At 42.6% G+C, this 26,495-nt stretch overlaps 1 protein-coding gene across 7 annotated transcripts in view; it reads left to right on the top strand.

Annotated features, from left to right (window-relative positions):
- Positions 1 to 26,495, top strand: part of MSANTD3 (Myb/SANT DNA binding domain containing 3) — a 324,673-nt gene that overhangs the window by 17,995 nt on the left and 280,183 nt on the right. For 2 of the 7 annotated variants that reach the window (XM_085606800.1, XM_085606798.1), the window contains one exon: positions 2,556 to 2,755. The exons of the other annotated variants lie outside the window; for them this stretch is intronic. The gene's annotated coding sequence lies outside the window, so the exon portion shown is untranslated. The remainder of the gene's footprint in view (positions 1 to 2,555; positions 2,756 to 26,495) is intronic. 7 annotated transcript variants of the gene reach the window in all.

Below are 26,495 nucleotides of genomic sequence, written 5' to 3'. Positions count from 1 at the left end.
CATTAGTTTTTTTTGACAGCCTTGCAAATGCATTTTTATTGCCCTACTTGGTAAGAAGTAAAATTGCTATTCTGAGCAGTGCATTCTTGTTTTGTTTGTTTTGTGTTCCAACAGTATCGCAATCGAATGATACCATTTGAATTATATTCTTCTTCATAAATAATTTGTTTCCCAAATTTTGTTTATGTTGAGGCTTGCCTAAGTAGACCACGAGGCATTTATGTGGGGACATTTGAGAGTACCCTGGTTCTTCCTCAGTATCTAGGATTTTCGGCATCAGCAATCCCTAGGAGGGTAGTCTCATCTGTGTATTAATGTGTGACGTGCATCAGCAGCTCAATGAGGGACCACAGTTCTTGTTGTCTGCAAGAGCTTGAACGCTGGGCTCAGGCAAATTACTGAAGTGCCTCAGTGATTATGATCGCCATGATGACCCTCATTCATCTTTTCAGATCTTCATACATGCTTAGGCCTCTTTCCCATTTGACTGGGAGTGCAGGGGGTACAACAGTATCTTCTCCTCCAAACAACCAAGAAAATCTCACGGTCATGGGCTGCATTCAGACAAGGGACTTCAAGTGAAAGGCTCGCTGTGGAGATCTCCGGTGGCTCGGACATGTACAGCAGGGAGATCCAGGTTCTGAACAACATACTCCTCCAAGCCACACACACTCCAGCGCCAAGTAATCTGATGTTCCTTCATTTGCCAGCATTTTCGGATAATTCACCCCAGCGTCAAGCCACTAGGCTGCAGTTGTTATGCAGATGTAAACTGCAGAGGGTCATTTTTGCTTATGGTAAAGCTTCAAGAGTATAGTTTGTATCTCAAGACTATCATCTGTCAATAAATGGGTTTCAGGGCCTTGATATTTCCTCGTCCTATTATGAGCAGCTTTTTCCTAGGCTTACCATGATAAGCACATATCTACTCCTTTCCTCACACCATGTTTTCCCTCCAGGGGTGGCATTCACCATATCCGCATTAAAATAAGTCCTAAGGGCATTCTTGGTTTACTTCCGTTATTTTCTATCTATCAATGTGTGAGTCAATGAGAAAATATTTTCTGCATTAACTTTCTGTGCTTTTTATGCTATTATTATTATTTCATGTCTTCGCCTACATTGGGCAATGTAATACATTGTAATTCCCCTCTGCAGAGTTGCCGAAAAACCATCCCAGACTATGGAATTTATAAATCCTTTATTGATAGCAATCCATACTTCATCTTGGCGTAACAGTTTTATCGACTGCCACCTCTCAAGTTTTTACATATAAGGGTATCAAAGTCACAATCCAAATGAATCTGTGTAATCCAAAAAGCTATTGGGTATCTGTCCTGCAGTGTATTTAGCTGTTGAGCAAGACACCAAGAATAATTCATTTCTGGCAGCTAATGTAAATGTAGTTTAAATGTGTTTTTCTTTTTCGGGATAATCATGTTTAAAGGCCTCACTCCGTTGATGAGCTGGAGACAAAGATTCAGCACTAACCTAGATTAATCTTCCTTTGGGAATTCTGTGCATCCTCAATACAAAGTTTAACACAGACCCTGGTGGAATTGAAAAAAGGGAAATAAAAACACTGCTTCTGCAAGAGTTATTGAGTTTTGACTGGCACCCAACAGGGATGCACAAAGATTGATTGTAAATATTTCCCGTGCCAGAGTGGAGGGACGAGGCATCAGTGAAACAAATCCTAGTATACACTTATCAGAAATACCAAGCAGGATCCTTAAGGTGCAAACTGTGAAATAAATAAACTTCAGTAATGGGCTCCCAGCAATAATTGCCCCCCTGTGCTCCAAGTCTACCCCTAAAGGCCACAGGAACACAGGAGAACGCAATTGAGTGACTAAAGCGCTAGAGTCACCATAGAGGTGGCAACCAAGGTCATAAGGACAGCCCAGCAGGAGTGACAACACCTGACATATATGGTATCCTGTTTTGGTTAGATGGATAAAGTGACCACATCACAAGGTCCCTAAGGCCAACAAAATTGTGCGCATACACCCTTAGGGTGATGTGACATTAGCAAACATTAACAAACACTTGAGCCTGAAGCTGTTCTGTGCAACGCACAAGGATGGAAGAAGCAGGGGCAACATTTGGAATGAGAAAATACATTACGAACCCCTGCATAAAAGCTTAAGTATGCTGAATGAAATTGGACGGAGGCAGAAACTATGCCACACTAATGGAACCAACATTTATGATGCTAATGCACCTAAGCCTCCTAGGGTGACCAGCTGGCATGGGTGCAAATTCAGGACAGTGAGTGTAAAAAGAAAATACATAAAAATCGGTACAAAAATTCAGGATGGAAGGTCAAAATTCAGGATGTCACGCATTAACTGAGTAAATAGACAAACAACAAAAGTACAAGTCAAAATAAGTGTATTAGGTTGAGACAATCGTGCACTTAACAGTTTTTTCGGTATACACACAGCTTAGAGCAACAGTGCAGGTCTTTTTGTGGTATTGCATGTGATCATAATATATTTAAAATGGTTACTGCACTGGGTTGTCCAGTTTGATATATATTTTTTTTTTTACAGTTCATGGTCCCGAGCAGTCATGTTTGGTGAAAAAAGTGGTGAGGAAGATCTGCTCGGATTGGCTTTGTTACTAGCATCTCATGTCTGAGTGCCACTGTGAGATGTAAAGCGGCACGTATCGAATGTAGCTAATTGGGACCTGCCGTGCTGGACAAGAGTGCAGTCCTTCGAGTGGTCAGCTTTGTGTCGGATCGCTTCAGGTATCCCATGTCTGTTCAGTTGGTGGTGACTGGTTTAGGAGCTGGCACATTACTGAGTGATGGATAAGACCCATAGCGGACTGGTCTTGTGTAAGGATAGCAGAATTAACCAGGAAAAGGGAGTTATTAAGCAGCCTGCATGAGCCATAATTGACTGCAGCCTGCTGAGTGTTATGGTGTCATTGTGGGCCAGAACGTTTGATAGGAGTTTAAATTGCTATATAATCCCTTGGCTAGCCATATTTCAGCGCTCCTTATTTTATCTCTATATGGGAAATGGTATACTGATAGGGCTGTTTCATATCTGTGAGCTGTAAACTCCAGCGTGAAGGAAATCTCACACAAGGTATTCACACTAAAGTTAAAAGGAAACGCACACAGTACCGAACCATTCACAGTGTTGATGTCAGTTGTCTAAATTCTCCTGTGAAATATCCCAGATTATACACCGTAATAGTGTTGCAAGTGGGAGTTATCCTATAGCAGGCAGTGCGCTTAAAGAGAGTGGGATGCAGGGTTATTGGCTCACCCCCACCCAACTACACACTACTGTACCTACCAAAACGTGCAGGGTTGCAATACAGATATGTAACAATTTAGATATTGTGATGGCAGAAATCATGAGCGACAGAGAGAAAGATGTCTTTGCAAGTGGAGGAATAGGTATAGAAACCATGACTAGCAGTAGTATACTTTACCTGTTTGGGCCAGGATCACTGCCTCCTAAGTGTACTGCGTACATTGAAAGGTTTCACAGAGAAACTGTTGATCATGGCAGGTGATTGTAATGAAGTAACATGCAGAAAGCTGGACAGATCAGGGTGGGAGATGGAAATGTTAAGGGAGGCGTCTGTTAAAATGAGGAAGATCTTTTGGAAATGGGTAAGTGGATGTGTAGAGGAAAATACGTACGACAGACTATACTTTTTACAGTCATGTACACCATTTTTACTCTGGGGTATACAAGTTCTATTTTTCACAAGAATGAATTAAATAGTTAAGATGAGCGGAAATAGACTCCATTAGAGTTTCATATCATGTGCCAATCACAATTCGTATGTGAGCCACGGCTATCCCACGGAGGGATAAAAAGTAGCAACAAGAGAGCCGCATCTTATAAGATGCAAATAAAAGTACAGAGATCAAGACCTAATTACATAGTTCTTGCTTTTCATTCATAACACTCTAAAGTCATAAGAACAACACTCTGAGAAGACTTCAAGCCTTAGCAGTGGCTTGCGAACTAAGTTGTGAACACACAAAGTGAACTAGAGTCAGCATTGAAGCAGGCAAAGACCAAATATAGACAAGCTCAAAAAGACATTTAAGGTGCCTGATGTCAATTAAAGAGCAGTTGAATACACTGTCGTCCTCCAAATCAGAAGAAGCACTCCTGAATCTGAAGTGTATCGGACTGACAACCTGGCACATTTTTGGTTAGAGACAAAGTGGTCATTTTTAGTCATTATTTCGAGTCCAATTATGTGACTGCACACTAGATCCTGTCCAGATATCTCCTTGATACCTAGGAAAACTAACACTTGCAGATAACCAATGAACCCAAGTAGGCCTTGTCAGCAGCTGTGTTAGAAGCGGAGATTCAGACCAGAATCAAGACCACCAAATCATAAAGTCCTGTGTCCTGATGGCTCCATGTAAGAATTTTGCAAGGTGTTGGTTCGATATTTAACACTAATGCTGACAGAAGAATTCTAAATCTTGAGGTAGACTCCAAGTCATCCTCAAAATTGACAGTAAGATTCACATGAAAGTTCTAACTCTTTGGTTATTGGAAGTGCTCCCTGAAGTAACTGGAGAGGACCAAGCCAGCTTTGTTAAAGACTGGCAAATTTTTGACAACATCAGACAGCGCGCTTGTCTTGTTGAAAAGTCTTCAATGAAAAGATAGAGCACCACAATGGTCGCACTAGATGGGAAAGTGCATCTGACAGGTTAAGCTGGTCTATAGTGGTAAAAACCATGGAAAGCTTTGGCTAAGGAGGAACCTTTTTTATTTGAATGGTCATTGCTTTGTATCGGAATTCTAAAGTCTGGATCCTAGTAAAGTGAATATTCTCAATGGATCATTCTAGAAAGAGTGAGAAGACAGATTTTTATTTTCCCAGGTCTCCCAGATTAAAGGGGTAACTTCTGGAGATGATAAAACTCTGTACTGCACTGGGACTTTTTTTGGGGGGTTGTGGTGAGGGGGGCAGTAGAAGCGAGAGCTGTTCAACAGCAGCCTGCTTAAGACGAGGTGAGCCTATTGTCCGTGATGCCTCACTGAAGAAGATAAGGTATAAGAGGCAAGGCATAGCGCTTGAAGAATGTCATAAGCCAGAAAAGAAGAAAACAAAACCCTAAAACTCGTCGGATCTACTGAGAACATTAGTCCTTGATTACTCACCGCTTATTTCTCAGACTTCCCCAATACAATTATGCTACTTTTGTAGCTTTTAAAGTGACTAAAACATTGTCAGCCAAATAAAGATCGGAATGAAGCTCCAGTGAGGAAAATAGAAATTGTAACACTGAAGCAAGTTAATGGGACTGGAGTCTGATCGTGAAACCCAATGTGAATTCTGGGATCTGAGGAAGAAAAAAACAGAGGATAGGAATTTACTAATTTCCTACTGGGACTGTCCTTTCCCTGCAATGTGCGCCTGAGTAGCTTGATATTGAATGGAATTCAGACACCTCTAAAACTGACAAATATTGTAATTCTGGTGCCCTCACAAAACCAGACAATTCTACATACAGAAAATCCTCAAGGTGCATAAACCAATTTTCAAGGCACGCAGGAGCCTTGGGGGTTTGAAGGTGAGTGAAATAATAGGTGGTGGGGCAAAAAGGACCATGTTGGAAAACTCAAGTCTATAAGAAATAAAACAAGCTTAAAAATAAAAAAACAAAGCCCATCGGCTGTGGCAATGGTATTACAAGAAAGGATATCTTTCATCAGATACCACTGATCGGATGAGATGCCTCGATGCCAGCTGAGTTTTGGAAGAAGTCGATTCTATCATGCTATCTGAGCTATCGACTGCTATTGTGGAAGGAACCATCATATCAGGATACTACTCAACACTTAACTAGTAAGGAGAACAAAATGCAGGATTGGCACAGCTCTGGCCATGCTTAGTCACAAATGTCAGGTACATGGTGCAGTGAAAAAGATCTCTTCAAGCAGATTCTCTCCATATATAGAAGAGCTTGCAAGTACAATTCTCAGAACTAATGATGAGGTTGTGACCTAAGATAAAAAGTGCGAAATTTTGGAGCACGTTATAAGTGCACATTTCAGAGAGGAACATGCACAGGAGTTAACCTTGGGGATGTTAAACAACCTAGTCTTCCAAGAAGCTGAGTGTGAGAAGTTGGCCTGGTGTATGCTGTCCACTAGTTCTAGTGGGCACCTTGCACCAGTCCAAACAACCCTTATTGATGATTAGGTTTAAGACAACCTTATTGAAAGCTATCCTAGTGGTAGCTATGGAGCGCAGCCTTCAGGCTAAGTCTTGAAGGAATGTAAAGCAGCTTGGTTTACCAGATTATAACCTCTTTAATGACTAAATGAAAGGAGAACCACACAAGGTGTTTGTGTGTGTGTATATGTGTGTATATATATATATATATATATATATATATATATTCACTGAAAAACCATAGGTTTCAGGTACGTTATAGTTAGGAATTAGCATTTAAAAAACCTTAGAAATTCACTGAAAAAAACATAGGTTTCAAGGGCGTTATAGTTAGCTGGACTTTTCACTCGTACAAAACCATTGAAATTCCCCCGTTATAGTTAGTTCTGCTAACTATAACTCGCGCGCCCGCAATGCACTGCTGATGTCACATATTACTTCACTCATGACATGGTCCGTGACCTCACTGATGACATCACTGATGACATCACTGATGACATCTCAAATGACATCACTGATGACATCATCCTTGTGATAGAGTGGCGCAGATCTCCTCTCCCCCTAGTATAACCTTTAATACACACATTCAAAAATAGAAACTAAAATTTTCAAAACAATGGACATACCAATACCAGTTACAACAACCTATTCAGTAATTCTGAGATCCACATATACATCCACTCATTCACCAACAGTCCTCTACAGTCACTCATACATGTACTCACTCATCATATGTACTCATACACCTATACATCCTGTTACACAACGCCACTCATCCATAGTTACTCACACACAGTCACTCATGCTAATAAAGAATCAAACATCGATTTACTTGTATATACAGTTATACACACACCACCACACTTACTTCTACAGAAACTTACACATACTTAGTCTTTTAAACAATCACTTATAGAAACACATACTTATTCATACAGCACCTCTTTCAATCTCTCACTCTCACATATACTCACTTATATACACCAATAGTCACATATACTAGTTTAAAACATATGTAGTTCCTCATAAAGACACTATTGAGACAGTCATTCACTCATCATCATCAGTCTTTATTCGATTTAAAATGAATCCTAAAAGACACAAACATAAAAACTGGAGCACAGTTTTGCGCCCTCATTAATACCATACATCAATAAATACATTAAAAAGACAGTTAAGAAAAGCATTAAATAAATCAATATGCTGATGAGTAAATCTAAAAGTAATGAAGAAACGCATTGTCAGTTGTGCTTTCTAGATCACTGAGCTATAGATTCAGGCGCAATGCACATAGGTGGCCCAAGTCCCGTGTTCCTTTGTTGGTCCTCCAGGGTTTTCTTAGTCACTTTTCTCCGTGTAGCCCAAGCCCAGCCCAAATATTTAGCTAGGGCCACAGAAACAATTGTTAAAGTGCTAGTTCGCAGAATTCGTAGCGCCACAGCACTGCTCCTGGTACCAAGTGTCTTGCACATAGGGGAAAGCCAAACACATCTTGGGGAAATAAATGCCGGACAGGCAAACAAGAAATGAGCAGTTGTTTCGGATTTAGCCCCACATGCAAGGCATGATTCCTGTGACTTCCTATCCCACCTCTCTGTGAAAGATCTGAGGGGTAGAGACCCAGCTCGAAACTGGAAATAAAGTTTCCTGTCGCTAACATTGGTAACCAAGTCCCAGTATGATTCTAAGGCAGGGGCAATTTTGGCCTCAAGGAAGTGGCCGGACAACCCTGTAGCTCTATTCAGTACCTGGAGGTCTACTCTTTCCCAGTATGTCTTTTTGAGAGAACTCTTTGATGGAAACAGGGCTGTCACCGGGTCAGACCATAACACCTCCATGCCCATTCCTTTTAACGTCTCATGTAAGCTGTTTAACCATACAGTTTTATGGAAGACGTCAGTTTTTATAATGTCCATAAGACCGTTGGCGTAATGGGAGAGCTCGGGGGTAGTCCAGAGTCTCCGCCAGTATAGAACCGGTCGGAGCTTTGCAATGTCCAAAATGGACCTCCTTCCTAGGTCATATCTAAGTGGAATCAAAGGAGTACTCTGGGGGAGACCAGTTATACTCCGAAAAAACTTATTTTCTACACTAGATAGAAGGGCTAACTGGTCAAAACCCCAAAGCTCCATATAGTGCAGAACTTAGGGCCTTAGCTTTGTAAACTTGCAAGACTGGGCTAATTGGTTTAGTGAATGACTTGCTAAATTCCCTGCTGATGGCGCCGGTTAGTTGTTTAAATCGCAGGGTGGCCATTTCGATATGTTTGCGCCATTTATTGTCATTTGGATGCCAAGGTACGTGAAGTTAGTTACCATCTCCAAAAATTGGCCATTCATATATGGCTTTTTTCCTCGAAAGCTAGCATGGGGGTTAAAGGCCATAAATTTGGTTTTTGCCACATTAACCTCCAGGCCATATCCAAGGCAAAAGTCATCGAACAGGCACAAAGCTTTTTGCAGGCCACTCGACGTTTTGGATACGATAAGCGTATCGTCTGCAAACATTAATATAAGGATGTTAACTCCAGCCAACCTTGGGGCGTCAATATTTGCAGAGCGCATTAGATCAACTATCCCATTAATATACAATGAGAAGAGCGTGGGAGCCATAGTACAGCCTTGTCGCACACCACGCTCAACTGGGGAACTCGGGGGCAACCTCACCTGGCCCACCCCATTGGATCCTGGCATAATTGGACTCGTGCAATCGCATGGCCAATGTCAGGATTTCTTTAGGGAGACCAAGCTTTTCCAAAACTGCCCACAACCGTACACGATGCTAATAAAGAATCAAACATCGATTTACTTGTATATACAGTTATACACACACCACCACACTTACTTCTACAGAAACTTATACATACTTAGTCTTTTAAACAATCACTTATAGAAACACATACTTATTCATACAGGAACTCTTTCAATCTCTCACTCTCACATATACTCACTTATATACGCCAATAGTCACATATACTAGTTTAAAACATATGTAGTTACTCATAAAGACACTATTGAGACAGTCATTCACTCACTAACACACCCATGCACACACTCATCCACCCATACAGTCCTGCACACATGCTGTCTTCAACACATACAAATAGTGAGTCACTCATTCATGCACCTATGCACTACGTAATACCCCCCACCGAACTCAGACACTCATACTGATACTCAAAAAACCAACTAATAACCTATATAGACACTCATGTAGCTACTCACCAACTCATGCAGCCACTTATACACAAAGTGAGAGACTGATACAGATATTTACATATTTAAACATTACTCACTAAGCCATGTATTCACTAAGATACACTTAATCTGTCAGTTATACAATCAATTTTTCAAAAACAAATCATCCATTTAGACACTTGTATACCCATTTATTCTTCCATCGACCTTGAGATATACATATATAAAACATATGTAATTTTCAGAAAAACACACATTCACTGGATGATGTCATCAGTGGTGTCATCAGTGTTGTCATTTGAGATGTCATTAGTGATGTCACTGACCATGTCATGAGTAATGTAATATGTGAAGTCATCAGCAGTGGATTGCGGGCGCACGAGTTATAGTTAACTGAACTAACTATAACGGGGAAATTTCATTGGTGTTTTACGAGTGAAATGTCCAGCTAACTATAACATGTGTGAAACCTATGGTTTTTTCAGTGAATTTGCAAGGTTTTTTAAATGCTAATTCCTAACTATAACGTGTGTGAAACCTATGGTTTTTTCAGTGAATTTGCAAGGTTTTTTAAATGCTAATTCCTAACTATAACGTGTGTGAAACCTATGGTTTTTAAAGTTAATTTGCAAGTTTTTTTAATGCTAATTTATGAATGTATTATTATATTTTTTAAATATTTATTTTACAATAAGCTACATATATATATATAGTTATAGATTAACTTTATCCTGTAATATGGAATGGCTCAGGTTTTTTTATTTTTTATAATTTGGATAGTTGAACAGCATAGTTAATATCTTCTATAAACTTATAAACACTTTTTTTTTTTTAAGTGTTTTTGACCGTGCGCACACCGTGCACGCACGGTGCACGCATGCGTACGTGCTCCACGTGCACGTCGTGCGTGCTCCGTACCCGCGGGCTCCGTACGTGCTTGCTCCGTACGCGCATGCGCGCGTGTTCCGTGCGCACGTGCTCCGTACGCGTATGCGTGCATGCTCCATGCGTGCGTGCTCCGTGCGCGCACGGTGCGCGCACGGCAAGTCATGTGATTTAGAAACAACACTTTTCATTGGTTTATAGTAGTTTCAGTTCCAGAAACTTCCAACACCACACCCACTCCCCTCATTATTACTTATGATTCCCTGGGAGAAGGAGCTGAGCAGCTTTTCTAGTACTCCAGTGCTTGAGAATGGCAGAGCAGCAGTCATCTTCTGGGAGTGAGCAGGAGACCCTTGTGCCACAGAGACAGAGGAAACAGAAAAACTCTTTTATATGGCAATTTTTCACTTTTCCAGAGGGGCAGAAGGTGAATGCTCCAAAAGTCACCTGCACTATTTGTGGTGGTGTCTTATCAAGAGGAGATCCTAAAAAGAAATACTCTTTTAGTATCTTCACTATGATCAGGCACGTTAGAGATGTACAGCCTGTGGCTTATGCTCGAGCTGCTAGAGAAACCCCTCCAGCAGCTCAGCCGAGCACATCCGCAGCAGCTCAGCCGAGCACATCATCGGTAGCTCAGCCGAGCACTTCATCTGCAGCGGCAGCTTCACCTGCTTCTGTTCCTCTGGATATACACCCTCTGTTTAAGAGGGTGCATATACGGTGCAATGCGTGCAATGCTCTTCTCTCTTATGGGGACACCAGCATTCCCCTAATAGAGAGCAAGATACAGCAGCACACATGCGGCACCCTATAATTTGTCATTTTTTTGTTCCTCTGTTCCTCAATTAACACAACGGCTCTTTTTAGAGCCACCTAACATCTAAACACTTAAATTTGATTTTTAATTCTATTTTTTTTATGATTATTTTTCCACGGTGCGCGCACCCCGCGATTCATGGTCCTTCAGGGACCCCCTGACAAAAGCTAGGGGGTCAGGAACTCTGTACCCTGCCCCCTTTTCACGATCTCCACCTTTCTTTTTCACTGTGTCACACACAAAATGGCGGACAACACTTCCTGATTTCGACCGATTGGAATGTTGACTGACATGTAACCACTAATCAGAATTAAGCTCGCGCACGGTGCGCGCATATAGATATTTATGTACTTTTAACTGCAATTTTCTCAGGAACTACTGAACAGATTGACACCAAATATGCAAAAGGCACATCCCTGACCTGAGGACTACCTCTTTGCCAAATTTCAAGTAATTCTGTTCAGCCGTTCGGGCTGTACCTTCGACTAAAGGTCCTATGGGAAAATGCATGGGGAAACGCGTTTTGGGACTCCCCCTTTTTTCTCAGCTCCCGCTTGACGAATCACCCCGAGACTTCCATGGTAGGAGCTGAGCGGAGCGCCCCATTAGTTTTGAAAATTTCGCGAGGATCCGTCAACCGGCGCCAAAGTTATTCAAAATAGAATTTTCAGATTTCCTATGGAAACACGGTCCTAACTATAACTATCTACTGGCGACAGCCAGTAGATAATAAATATATATATATATATATATATATATATATATATATTCATTACGAATTAGCTTTGAGTTCAGTTGCTAATGGTAGAACACCCGGCCCGATGGTGTACCGCCGGGTCTCTTAAAAAAAGATAAGGCAATCTGACAACAATATATTCTCCTGTTAATGAGTGCTATAGCGAGTGGGGCAGTTATCCCATATTCATGGAGGGGTGCAAGGAGATCGCTCGTGCCCAGGCAATTACAGACCTATCAGTCTCATAGATGCCATTCAGAAGATCATGGGCAGAATGGTACTAAACAGGATGCGAGACTGGATCGATCATAATAAGATATTAACCCCATTACAGGCAGAATTTCGCTCCAACGTGAGCACAATAGACCAGGTCTTTCGGTTTGTTTTGATTTATTGGTGTTGTTGTTGTGTTGGCTGATGCCACCATTTATGCAGCCTTTGTGGACTTAAAATCCACCTTTGATCTGGTTTCGCGGAGTAAACTTTGGAGGGTATGCAAAGATTTGGGCATGCCGGCAGAAATGTTATTTGCTGTACAGCAATTACATACAGGAAATTTTGCCCAAGTACGCTGGAGCATCCAGGGCAACAATACTGGTCCATTCCCAGTACTGAAAGGAGTGCATCAAGGGTGCGTTCTGGCGCCGACCCTATTTTCATTGTTTATCAATGGTGTTGCTGATTTATTTTTCTGCATTTTAAACTGATGCACCATCTCTTGCAGGTGTCAAAATCCCTATACTTATGTTTGCAGACGACACCCTGATTATTTCTAAAACCCAGAGTGGTCTGCAGAGGGCCTTACTAAGATTCGAAGAGTTCTGTAAAGATCGAGGGTTGGTGATCAATGCAGCCAAAACTAAGTTTATGGCCCTGCATAAGTATAGAGTAATTAAGGGCAGGGTGCTTCTTAATGGAGAACTGCTGGAGCAGACTGATGTATTTAATTATCTGGGGATCACGCTGGGGAATAGACTTAATTGGAACTACCAGACAAACACCCTGGCCTTAAAGCATAGTCAATAAGCTGGTGCTTTGTTGAAGGAATTTAAGACCTCTCATACTCAACCCATGCATCTCCTACTTAAGATATATAACACCAAAGTATTAGCCGCTGTCACCTATGGTGCGGAATTATGGGGTTTTAGTGATATAAAGCCATTAGTCTTAGCACAGAACAAATTTGTTAAAAGTGTTATTGGGCTGCCATGGAGCACACCTTTATAACCAATCTTCCACGACCTGGGTTGTGGTAGACTGGAAGAGGTTGCTAAGTTTCGTCCAATAGCGTACTGGCGGAGACAATGGATAACCCCTGAGCTGTCACAATATGCAGCTGCTTTCAAAGATGTACGGGCCCTAGATACCTCATGTAAGATCAAGTGGCTGCAAACCTTAAAAACTACACTGGTCAGTATGGGTATGCGACACCTGTGGGATGAGCCAGAGACCCATCAATTTACCCCCAAAAGAGAGATGGTCTATGGTGATAAATAATAACGTCACTACCGCCGAGTCCACTTAATTGACGGGCAAATATTTAGAGTTTAAGTCCTGCCCACAATATGAGCAGTATTGGGATGTCATCACCAAACCCAGGGATAGACGTTTATATTTTCAATTCCGGGTAGGCACACTACCCCTAAATGTATTCACATGTAAGTGGCACAGTGATAATGATAGTTTGTGTAAGATGTGTCTGGAACATGACGAAAATTATTCACTCATTCTATTTGTCTGTCCGGCATATCAGGCTCCACGCAACAAATGGTTGCGTCCACTATGCAAAAACGTGGGCGTGAGGAGCAGTGCCATTGCGATGAGAATATTGCAGACTGACACTGGTGCCCAGTGTGTAGTAGCCGTTGCAAAATGTTTAAGTTGGGCATGGTCAATATGGGAAAGAAAAATGGCAAAAACCGGTTTCAATACCCTCGTTTACCTTAATCAGAGTTCGTAAAGAAAAAACAAAAGGAAAAAATGAGGTATCAATGGTTACGTGGGTATTGCACCAGAAAAGTGGCCGTTACCATGATACTAGGTGGCATTCCCCGTTATACTGCAGCAACATCTTCCTTATTGTGATACACTAAATAAAGGCTATAATGTTTATCTACTACTAGTACTTCACAAAGTTATGAGCCCCAAAAAAGTACTTCCCTTGCTTCAAAATGCCAATTGTATTATAGACTCATTTATGTCCTTTTAACATAATTATGAACTTCAGATCAATTTGTTCTATTAATCGCAATTCTTAATGTATGAATTTTAATGTATGGACTTTTTTTTAGCATGATTGATATCTTTTTTTTAAAAAGCGCACATTGTGTTTAGATTGTAGCATTTTATGGAAGGTTAATTGCTTTTTTTTTACTGTACATTGTCTTTTATGACATTAATTGATCGAAATAAAGATTGACTGACTGGTATTTATTACTAAACACCCTCTACTAACCTGTTTATGAGATTAGAGAGCAAGGCACACAATAAAACAGTTCTAAAACATTAAATAGCACAATATACAATGGGCCCCAGGGGGAGACTAAACCATATATTAAGAAAGTGGTATAAGAACCACAACTTGACTAGACACAGTGCCAAGAGCACGTAGAATCGCTGGGACCCCAAGGAACCACCCAAGGTAGTGACAGGGGACCCACGGGGGACGCGTGCAGTGTGAGAACACAGCCGCGAGCTCCGTATAATCCTATGGGAAAGTTGCGGTTGGAATTTTAGAGTTTAAGGACACTTAGGAGAGGAATTGGAGCAAACCCTTTCAGAAGGTTCTAGGGCCAGCACCCACGTGAGCACCGGAGTACGCCTGTTACCTAACCCAGGGAAGCTGGGTGTCAAATGGTGTCGGGGAATCTTCGATGCCGTCAATGGAGAGTTGCTGCAAAGTGATGCTGCCGTGGAAAGGAGAAGTGTCCAGTGTGATCCAAGCCTGGATCAAAGATGTGAAGAACATGAAAGCAGAGGGGACAGAGTCTGGGTCACTTGACAGTGACCAGGGGCACGATAGACGAATGCCTACCGATGTCGGGTGTTTCAGGTGCGATGAGGTGAAGCTTGACTCCACTGCCACGGAGACCAGGAGACGGCGATGACGACCACAGTCTGCAGGCGAGCTGTCCCACGAAGGATGTCGAGTGCTGCGGGGGTCTGTGTCTGGATTGGAGACCAACAAGCCTTGGCAACGGCAACCCACGCGGTGAGAGTAAAACTGCTTCGGTGTGGACCAGCAAGGCTCTGTGGACTCCCCAAGCGATGGAGAGTCTGGGCATGTCTGGAGCAATCAGGTAAGCCTGTTGAAAGACAAAGTACCCTTCTCAGGGTCCCACAAGTCGATAGACAAGGGATTGCAAAGGGACCTCGAGAGGAATCACTAGATACCAGCCCATGGGTCACTCGAGGAGTGTAGGCCAGTAATCTTCGGTGGAATCACTGCTCGGGGTCTGGACTACAAGTAGAACAAAGTACAGCCTCAGAGATCACTAAGAAGCATATGCTGCTGCAAATGTGCAGGGTGTCAAGGGGTTTGGGTTGCATGGTTCTCACGAGGGCTTTGGATCTCAGGATTGCTGAGAGCACGGATCGGCCTCGGGGAGGCTTGGAAACCCACCTCCTGTGTTGCAAAGTCTTCGGAGTCCTTCAGGAGCTGTGTAGTTGCAAACCGGACTGATGCGTCTTTGGTGCCTGCCTTGCAGGGGAGTAACTCCTTTACTCCAAGGGAGATTCTTTGGTCATCCAGCAACGTGTAGATAGTAGAATTTCTGGGAATCTGTAGTAGAATTTCGTCCAGGTAAATCTAAAGTCCTGTAGTCAGATGTTCCTACTTTATACCCAAGGACGGGGTGGGACAAACTCTGGGGACCCACCTATTGGAGGGTCAGGACAGAGGGGTGGCTACACCCATATCCTTTGTCCAGTTTCGCGCCAGAGCAGGGGCTGGTAGCCCCAGCAACCGGTTTGAGCTGGACTATGCACAGGGACACCAAATGTGCCCCCTGTGCAGACATCAAAGCACTCTTGGAGTGCACTCACCCAGCCCCAATACATTAAAGCCTGTCTGGGAGGTGGTCACACTCCCTGTGACAGGAAACCTATTGTCCAGGCCTCCCCTGCCGGAGTTTCGTCCAGCAGCAGGAGGGCAGACTTATATCTGTGGCTGGCAGCATCCATTTTGTGATGCCAGGGTCTGTGAAGCTGGTACCGGGTGTACCGGTGAAGTCATGGTTCTCCCTCTAGTAGGGTGGAATCATACCTCCCACACCAGTTATTGGTATGGAGGTATGATTCCAAGTTGTTTTGACACCTAACACGACATGTTTCCGTGCAGCCATTCCAAAGTTAGCATTTACCGCGAGGTTATTATGCACTTAAGAGTATATGGTTTGGCTGCATCACAAACAACCCCGGAATAAAGGTCCCGAAGGCTGCAGAGGGGCTCTGCTCCTGCATGGTCACCCTCTCACATAAAACCCAGCACCCTACCTTCAGGATTGATAGGGCCTGCCATAGGGGTGACTGATAGGTTTATATGTGCAGTGATATGGATAGATATAGGGAACCTATATCTAAGTAAGGGGTGCATACACCACCTTACACAGGCTGCTGTGGCAGACCTGTTATGTCATTTTAAATGGTCTCCCAGGGGTGGCATAATACATGCTGCAGCCCTTGAGAGGCCTCTGGGGTACCTATGCCCTAGGTACATAGGATACCATGTACTAGGGACTTATAAGGGTACCCCAGAATCCAATGTGTGGTGTACTTTAAGTACATGCAATCAATTTAGAGAGGAAGCAGCTAGGCTGGGGCCCTGGATAGCAGGGTCCCAGCCAGACTAAAGTCGAAAAACTGTGAAACATCAGCAAAAAGTGGGGGTAACCATAAGAAGCAGATCCTACTCTCCTACACAGAGAATCTTCAAGAATCCAGAGACATCAAAGAAACTTGCTGCTCTTGCCATGATGTACAACACAACTGAACAGGCACCCTAAACCTGAAAAGCCAGATCTGCTGTTTAAAGCTAAGGGTGTGCTGGCCCATGCTAAAAATAGAGTACCAATCCTTGCCATAAATAAGAAATCAGTTTGAAGCGATTATTTCATGAATTATGCAAACTGCTCTGCAGGAAGGCTTAAGCGATCACCCATTATGCTAGTCTAATGACTATTGGGAAGAGTGACTTGGAAGGATCTAGATGCATATTGGCCACAATAAGTACATATAAGGACTGAGAACTGAAAAAATCAAGCAAAGCTCTAATTTATTATATATGAAGGAAGAGACCTTAAAATGTGGGTTCGTAACAAATTGACACATATTCATAGCCTCTATTGAAGGCTATTTTGAGAGAAGTAATGGGGAAGAAAACAGCTCAAACCACATCGCTGATTTAGAAAATTTGATTGAAAATGTTAATAAGCTTTCGGAAAGGATCTGGTCTTGTGCAGAAAACAAATGGTACTGAAGAACCAAGTACATAAACTAGAGGCATCCGTGCAATTGAACACTGCCCACCAAGAATGATGACTTAAAAACTTAAAGGTGAAATTACATAAAACTTGTCAAGGCGAGGAAATATCAAATTATGGAATTCTGAAACGGTCCAAAAACCTCCACGCAGAAGCAAAGGATGTCAACACAGTAACTACATGGATTGTAGCGCTGCTGAGAGAAAATACATTAGGTGCTGAAACATATCTGTTTTTGGAGCCTATTGTAAGAGCTCTTCAGGCACTACCCCTCTTGCCAGAGAACAAGCACCCCTCCGATCTTAGATTTATTTTTCCAAAAATATGCAATCTGGGAAAAGAAACTCATTAAGGCAAGAGAAAAGAGGTGTCACTTGCATCAGGGATCTTTCCCTATCTGTCATCTAACACCGCAAGGAGGTTGAAGGAGCTGAGAATGCTTCATTTTGAATTTTAAAAACTAGGAGTACCTGCATCGGGTTTCACTCTTTTTCCTCTGAGTGCTGTGAGATGGATCCTTACAAGACTTTCATGAAGTAGAAGCCCACAGTTTCCTTGCTCACATTCTGACACCTTGACTAGCTGCTGGTCTAGAAGCTAAGTTGGAAAGAATTATTGGTATTTTCCTGGCCCATAGTAAATGGGTGAAAGGTACAGGAAATGCCTGTCTAGCGACTGATAGAGTTAGACTCAACTCACTCAGTTCCTGACTTTCATATGCCATCCCCATTCATCTGGAGCTTTGAGTGCCAGACTCCATCCTCACTGTGAGGAGAAAACCTTGTGACCCAGCATTCCTCCCTATGCCCTGAAATCTATGTGATCTGGAGAGGGACTGAATGCGGCAACGCTCATCTGTGGCCAAGATGGAAGTCATGCTGTCTCTGATGGCACCTTGAAGCCTTCAGGGAAAGATGCAGGTTCTAGCTACCATCCTCGATTACCCAGAGCTTGCATGATCAACACTTTCCCCAAATCGGGTAGGGAGCACGAGGAGAGATCCTGAGATTTAGTGGTGCTCCAGGCGCCTGGACTTGGCAGCCACCAGTGGGAGGCCCAGGACCTCTGCGGCCTCGTTGACTGCGGTGATAACCAGGGTGTGTAAGTGAGACTCACCCACATGAATTGTGTGTGAGATTGTTAACTTGTAGAAACACTTTCATACAATCAGACATACAGGCCTTTTTTTCAGAAATCTGAATCAAACCGGTCTTTATCTTCTGGTAATACCCAGCTTTATTGAAAAGTAAAAGTCCCTGAGATCAACATTATATCTGCTATAAGTTATTGTTTCCTGCCAAATTGAAATTACAGTATGCAAATCATTCTTGACCATATTCTTCATGGGAACAGTCCAGCTTGAGCTGCCAAGCCAGATCATCCCTGGACTAGAAACCAGCATCCTAGAACCGGTTTTGGAAGAAATGCACCACCCCCAACAGCAGAGACATTCAGTCATGACACCCAGGATCATGGCAGAAGGCACAAATGGTTAGGACAAGAAAATGCCAACTTTCTGAAAGTGTAACAAACAACTTGCCAACAGGTAATATTTCTAGGCGATTAAATAAGATGCAAACACCAATTTCTAAAGAGCAGGAAGACAACAATAGTTCTTTTTAGAAAACTGAGTGGTCTGTATTAGGATTTTACAAATTGTAAATGATATATCAGCACTATTACATTATATATAAATATTATCCAAACATTTGTGTGCACAAGGTGCTCGTGCAAAAAGTGAACGATGCAAGTGAACATATGACAAAGTGCAGGGGACAGCGAAAACGGTGCAACAAATAATGATTGGAAAATGGTTACGAAACATGAAATATGAGAGTACAATTAATGAGGAGCATGTTAAGAACCAAAAACGCCCAAAAATTGCACTGAGTGGTCAACCGCTTTTTAACCTGTTTACGTTTCAGGTCATCATCAGGACACAAATGACTGTAGGTGCTGTATAAAATTAAATAAAACAAGGATTAGACAGGATAAGAATAGTGAAAGAAATGGAGGGGTTGGGAGGGGGAGTAATCAAATGCGAATGGCTTACTTACTACCTGGGGTGGAGGATGATCAATTTTCACATAAGGGACAAGATAGTATCTTGGAGTGCACCCAAGCAGTGGTGTGCACAACGGAGATTCTTAAAATGGATGGAAATTAACAGGGACAAAAACATTTGGTATGAAAAACCAAAAGTAAATGGGGTTTATAAAGGCAAAAGTAGGACCCGCTATGTCATAACAATTGAGGTGACTCGCCTTCTTTGCTCACATTAGCATTATACATCTGACATACTTTCAAAAGCAAACATGGAACAGGTCACCAAATGAATATCGTTTTGAAACTGTAACAAATAACTGTTTATGTGGGGACAGCAGTATTGAGAGTAGCTGAACTAAATTGGCCTTATAGTGTGTAAGCTGATATTATTTAAGACACATATGTTAAAACCGTAGTTGGTCCGCTTACCCATGTTAGTCAAATAGGCTTGGGCAATTGAAATGAGCAAAACAGATGTAAGTATTCGAGAGTGGTCTGCTAGTAAAGTCTACAGAAAATGAAGAGTGAAAGAAGTATGTTCACAAAATAAATGCAAACTAAGCCATAACAATATTAATGGAGGAGCATTAAATACGAATGCGCTTACCTGTATTATCATATCCCAGGGAAAGTCTGGGTGAGTTGAAGTCGTTCCATTACCAGGATTAGTCAGATGAGCTTGGGCTAGATAAATGGAAAACAAAAAGCTCCTAACTAACGTGGACATCCTAGAGTTGGTCTACTAATGAAAGCTATAAGAGGGAAGAAAGGAACATGTCTTCACCAAATGTGAACTGGGACAGTTTAACAGTAATGCTATAAGCGCGAATGGCTTACCTGTGTCCTCAAGTTCCAGGGTAAGTCTGGATTAAATCAAGTTATTTCGTATGGGAATGTGCTCAACGGAGCATTTTCCGACACCGTAGGCATGCAAGGAGTCATGCAATGGCACTTGGTAAGACTGGAGTTTTAAACAAGACCTGCAGTGAGAAACACTAGACCCGGACGGGAACAACCGGAAAAGAGCATAGATCATTGGCCAGAATAGAAATCCATTGTTGAGATACATTTAATAAAAACGTTTACAAGAATCATTACAAAACCATTTAGCAGTTGCAACTGGATTTTTTTATTAAAAGAGATGGATATAAGTGCATACAAAATTAAGATGCCGGTGAAGATACCCACAGACCAAGCTTTTTTCAAAGGACCTTCGTGTCATTAAAATTACTTATTGCAAAACACAAAAAAGATCACACAATACAAACATATAACATGGTTCTCATGGGTTACACATAATCAACATATAAAAACAAAAATTAGAGTATGCAAACAGACACAATGGCAGAGGAATAATAATAAACCACAAAATCAATACAATGACTGCGCCCTCTTCAATTCCTATAGGGAATATCAACAGTGTTTCAACCTTATCACTCAAAGGTCATCATCGGGACACCAGACAAGTATTTGAAAGCAACCATCAAAGAATTTAGTATAAGTGAGTTAATCACATCGAGAGGACCGACGGCTCAGCTAATGATAGAACCTCTCCAAAAAAGTAGGACTCAAGGTTCATAAATCAAAATAGGAAAGTCAATTGGTAAAGGTAGAAAACGGATTGTGTCTGGAAAACCTTGCTAATTGTTTCCAAATTTTATTTCCTAAACCCAGTAAATGTCCACCAGGTATCAATGAAAGTTATCAGATGCGTTCCTGCAGTCAATAAGTAGACGCTTACTGCAGCTCTCAGGCCAGGCTGTGAAAGCTGTTAAAGCAAAACCAGCACAAGCTGAGCAAAAGGTGCATCTCTATAACCACACCTTCTCTGCTGATTTATTAATCTACAAATTTATTTTAAATGTTTTGATGGCTGTGTTTTCTTCTCTTGAGATATTGTATTAGATGTATGGCCTAGTTTGACTTAGAGAAACATTTCCCTGGATACAATTTTTCAAAAGCTAGAATCTCCACAGGTAATAGATTTACATGTAGGTTAAAGGTGGACATTGGTCGTAGACCAGTAGTGTCACATTGCTCTGCATATGTTTTTAGGGTTGTACAATGGTGGTAAAAACATTGCATGCATTTGTCACACATTTTTTAGCATGCATGTCTTTACTGCTATTATGCATTTACAGCGAATACCGATACCACGCATTGTTTTTAGATTTAAAAACAATGTATTTGTGGGGGAAGACCCCCCCATCCAACCCAACTTACCTTAAATGCGTGGTATTAGCATGCGGTGTAAATGCATAATTGTGGCAAAAATATGTGTGCTAAAAAACGAGGCAAAGGCATGCAATGTATTTACCTCGTTGTAAAGGCTGTTTCCCGTTTTTAGCAGCAAAAGAAGTATTTCAATCTAATTTTGCAGAAACACGCTTGCAATTTCAGTTAGATATTGCAAAACTGAGGCTTCTATTTAAAATGGCAACCCCAAATCATGACAATGTGCTTTGACCAACTTAATTTGGGAGCCATTGTTTAGAGGAATGAGTGCACTGTGGTAAGGCTTGACTTGCCAGGTGTAGGTCTGTGTGTCTCGCCCCTTGCACTTCCTGTTGGAAGTAACTTCTGCCTCCACCTCTCCCACTGCTAGCTCTGCTCCTCAGTGGGAGGGTGGGTGTGCTCTATCCCCACTAGCTTAGGCCCAAAAATTCAAGAAGAATGTAATCTTTAAATAAAAATGCTCTCGTCATTGGATGGTTTTCTGCATGAATATGGCCCTTTAACACATACTTAAATTTTAAAAACGAAAATCTGAACAGTACCCAACAAATTGCTGATGATCAAGCACTGACCAATGCCATGGAAGCACTGAATACTTCATAAAAAAACATTGAGATTACAACTGTAACAGAATGCTGCAAATGTGATAAATTGGCCAAAGAAATAAGGAATTATGATATGGTAAAAACATATCTATATCTAGCTGACGAACATTACCATCAGGACGAAACGGGCTGTCATTCATAAATGACTAGAAACTACCCTAAACGTTTTGTTACGTTTTCGATACATCAATATCAAAAGGATCTGACCCAGACAGGAACCGTCAAGCCTGGTACCAGTGCTATCACCAGGCCTAAACACATATGAACAGAGCAAGCTGCCCTTTTTGGCCAATTGGGTGACTTCGCCCTTACACTTCCTTAACTTGTTCCCACAGTATTGTTTTCTTCCTACAAATGACATCACTGAATCATTTGCTGTGCTAAAATCAGTATCTTCCAAGCTTTCAGGAACAAGAAAAGCTGTATATGTGTGTGTGGGTGTGTATGTATATATATATATATATATATATATATATATTCACTGAAAAAAACATAGGTTTCAGGCACGTTATAGTTAGAAACTAGAATTAAAAAACACTAGAAATTCACTGAAAAAACCATAGGTTACAAGGAAGTTATAGTTAGTTGGACATTTCACTCATACAAAACCAGAGAAATTCCGCCGCTATAGTTAGTTCAGCTAACTATAACTCGCGCCCCCGCAATGCACTGCTGATGATGTCACATATTACATAATTCCTGACATGGTCAGTGACATGTGTTTTATATGTATGCCAAGGTGTATTGAAGAATGAGTGGGTGTATAAGTGTCTGGATGGAGGATTTAGTAGGTGCGTGACTGTATAAGTGAGTGTTTAAATGCGTCTTACTGAATGCATGAGTTAGTGACTAAACTGTGTGTCTGTTGTTGTGTAAGCTGCTGCATGGGTTGGTGAGTAGCTACATGAGTGTCTATATGGGTTATTGATTGGTTGCCTGAGTAGCTGTATGAGTGCCTGAGTGTTTGTGTGGGTGGGGGGTGTGTTACTTTGTACATAGATGTGTGAGTAGGTGAATCACTGGGTGTATGGGTTCAAGAGTGTGTCTCTGAAGGGCTGTATGGGTGAGTGAGTGCGTATGGCTGTGTTGGTGAGTGAATGGATGTCTCAGTGGTATATGTGTGAGTAACTACATATGTGAAAGGCAGTATATGCGAGTGTTGGAGTATATAAATGACTATATGTGAGAGTGAGTGATAGTGAGAGTGGCTGTATGGATGAGTGTGTACTTGTATCCATGATTGTATAAGAGAGTAAGTATACGTTTGTTTCTGTTTGAATAAGTGATGTGGTGTGTGTATAACTGTAGAGGTGAGTAAATGGAAGTGTGATTGATTCTTTGCATGATTGACTAGGTGTGTGAGTAGCTCTGGATGAGTGGTGGTGTGTGAGGTGTGTGAGTGTCTGTTTAGGTGTATGAGTGCATATGATAGTGTTGTATTGATGAGTGACTGCATGTATGAGTGATTGTATGGGTGAATGAGTGGATGTGTGTGTAGACCTAGGAATCAGTGAGTGTGTATGTAATAACTGGTATTGTTGTGTCGATGGTTTCGAAAATGGTGGTCTGTATTTTAGAGTGGGTGTATCAAAGGTTATATTTGGGTGTGAGGTGCATCAGATTTTCACATGGATGATGTAATCAATGATGTCATTTGAGATGTCATCAGTGATGTCACTGACCATTTCATGGATGATGTAATATGTGACGTCATCAGCAGTGCATAGCGGGGCCGCGAGTTATAGTTAGCTGAATTAACTATAACGGTGGAATTTCTCTGGCTTTGTACGAGTGAAATATCCAACTAACTATAACGTCCCTGTAACCAAGGGTTTTTCCGTGAATTTCTAGGTTTTTTTTAAATGCTAATTTCTAACTATAACGTCCCTGAAATCTGTGGTTTTTTTCAGTGAATTTGAAAGATTTTTTAAATGCTACTTTCCAACTATAACCTCCCTATTAAATCCCCTTGAATCCTGAGGGTCCGTGGGGGCCAACTAGCCCACCAGGTGCCTCCAGTAAGCGCCACAGAGCTGCATTGCAGAGAGGTGTTCCGAGCTCACTTCCCTTTTTACACCACGCTGCGAATGCGGCTTGTGGTGCACTGCTGCTCATAGGATGCTCATAGGATGAAGTCCACTTGTATTCTGAGGTCCTCAGGACACAAGAGGACCACCAGCAGTGCACCAGAAGCTGCGTTTGCAGAGTGGTGTAAAAAGGGGCATGGCCTCGGACCACCTCTCTGCAACACAGCTCCGTGGCGCTTACTGGAGGTACTTGGTGGGCTAATTGGCCTCCAGGGACCCTCCGGATTGAAGGAGACTAAATCCCCCCAATTTACAACGCGCAAGGGGGCGCGTTTGCACACTTGTTGTTTCAGGCCCCGCCCCCTCGCTGCACCGCTGTGCAAACGCGCTCCCTGGCACATTGTAAGTTGGGGGATTAAGTCCCTTTCAATCCTGAGGGTCCCTAGGGGCCAACTAGCCCACCAGGTACCTCCAGTAAGCGCCACAGAGCTGCTTTGCAGAGAGGTGTAAAAAGGGGCGTAGCCTTGGACCACCACTCTGCAACGCAGCTCTGTGGCGCTTACTGAAGGTACTTGGTGGGCTAGTTGACCCCCAAGGACCCTCAGGATTGAAGGGGACTAAATCCCCCAATTTACAATGCCGCATGACGCCACCTTCCAACGCGCAGGGGTACTGCTGACGTAAACTTTCCGGATCCAGTCTGACGCCTGGGGGTAATTCTAAGGTAAGGAATCTATAACTAGCTGTCTCTTACAGATATATCATTACCGAAGGTAAGTAACTTGTGCTTCTTGGCGTGTACCTGGGCCATTTTTCCAGGCTCCAGGTCCTCCTGAATGGCCTCTCGGGCTGCCATGAATCGTGTGATCAGGCACACCCACTCAGGCAACCCTATCATCTCCAAGTGGGACCTGAGCGCCACCTCCTTCCAGGTGGTATGCTCCAAGTCATTGCCAAACAGACAATCCACAGGCATGGACAGACACACAGCTACTGTCAAGGAACCTGAGAACCTCCCTTTCAGTCAAAGGAAGCAGAGCCACTAGATAGTGACTATAATGGTTGTCAGCTGCAACAACTTGGTGGTATGCATTAGGAACTACCTGCTCTGAGGTCACCAGATGCATCTGACAGTTCTCATGCTGGCTCCAGTGTCTTTCAGAGCCTCCACCCTCTGCTCGTTGATGGTGACCCACAGCCTGTACTTCCTAATATTATTAGGCATGTGATTTCTCTGCACCTTCTCTCCATCACCCAGGGAAACTAGGGTAACCTCTGCTCGGTCTCTGACACTATCTGGGAAAATCTCCTCCCTAAGCGCTACACTAACCAGCCCCAGTGACTGCCCGCCAGTGGGGGGCTGTGCCCACTTGAGACACTCTGCATCCCCCTTGAAGTGCCCTTCCTATTGGTACTCCTATTACTTATGGGGGTGCTTACTGTCAGGAAGCCATCTCTTCTTTTTCTCAGTTGGTTAATGGCAGTCCTGTCCCATGAATCTCTTTACAGAACTGCTTGTTTTAGTTTCTCACCCCTCCTTCTTCTGATATGGACCCTTCCCGTCCTTGTAATGATTGCCCCCACCCCTCTGCAGATACCTTCTTGTGGACCCTGTTGTGACCCAGTGGCCCGCCTCATTAGCAAGCTCCCTGGGGTCAGTGAGCTTACTATCAATCAAGTGTTGGCGCAGATCTGCAAAACAAAGACTGAACATGGGCTCCTTTGCAATCAAATTGTACAGCACCTAATAATTGTTTACCTCACTGCCTTTCACCCAACCATCCAGTGTCTTGTAAAAGGAATCCACACACTCTACCCAGGTCTGTTGAGCCAGTTTCTGGCTATCCCTGTACGTCTGTCTGTACTTATATGGGGTCAGACCATACTTCATGCCAAGGGCTTCCTTCAGGGGGATTTCTTATCATCTCTCCTTTTGCTAGGGCCAGTAGGGTGTCCCTCTCCTGGCTAGGGATACGCTTCCACAGGCTAGCCCCCCAATCCTCCTCATGGATACTGTGCATATGTAAGGCAACTTTATAAGCCTCAAACCACTTGTCATTATCATCTTCTACAGCAAAGTCAGGCACCAGACCTTTAGGAACATGAACCCTCTTGTCTCCAGAAGGCACTGTAGAAATTGCTTTCACCATCATTGCAGGACTCTGCCTGCCTGGCCTTGAAGTCCAGCTCCTTAAAACTCCGTTCATGGGCCAACATCAATTTGCTCTCATCAAGGGCCAGTTTCTTTGCCTCCTTCTCCGGCTCCAGTTTGACCAGCTCTACT

The sequence above is a fragment of the Triturus cristatus genome, chromosome 5_2, assembly GCF_964204655.1.
Source record: "Triturus cristatus chromosome 5_2, aTriCri1.1, whole genome shotgun sequence".
Taxonomy (NCBI): domain Eukaryota; kingdom Metazoa; phylum Chordata; class Amphibia; order Caudata; family Salamandridae; genus Triturus; species Triturus cristatus.
The sequence above is the reverse complement of the archived record's forward strand: the minus strand, read 5'-3'. Positions and strand labels throughout refer to the sequence as shown.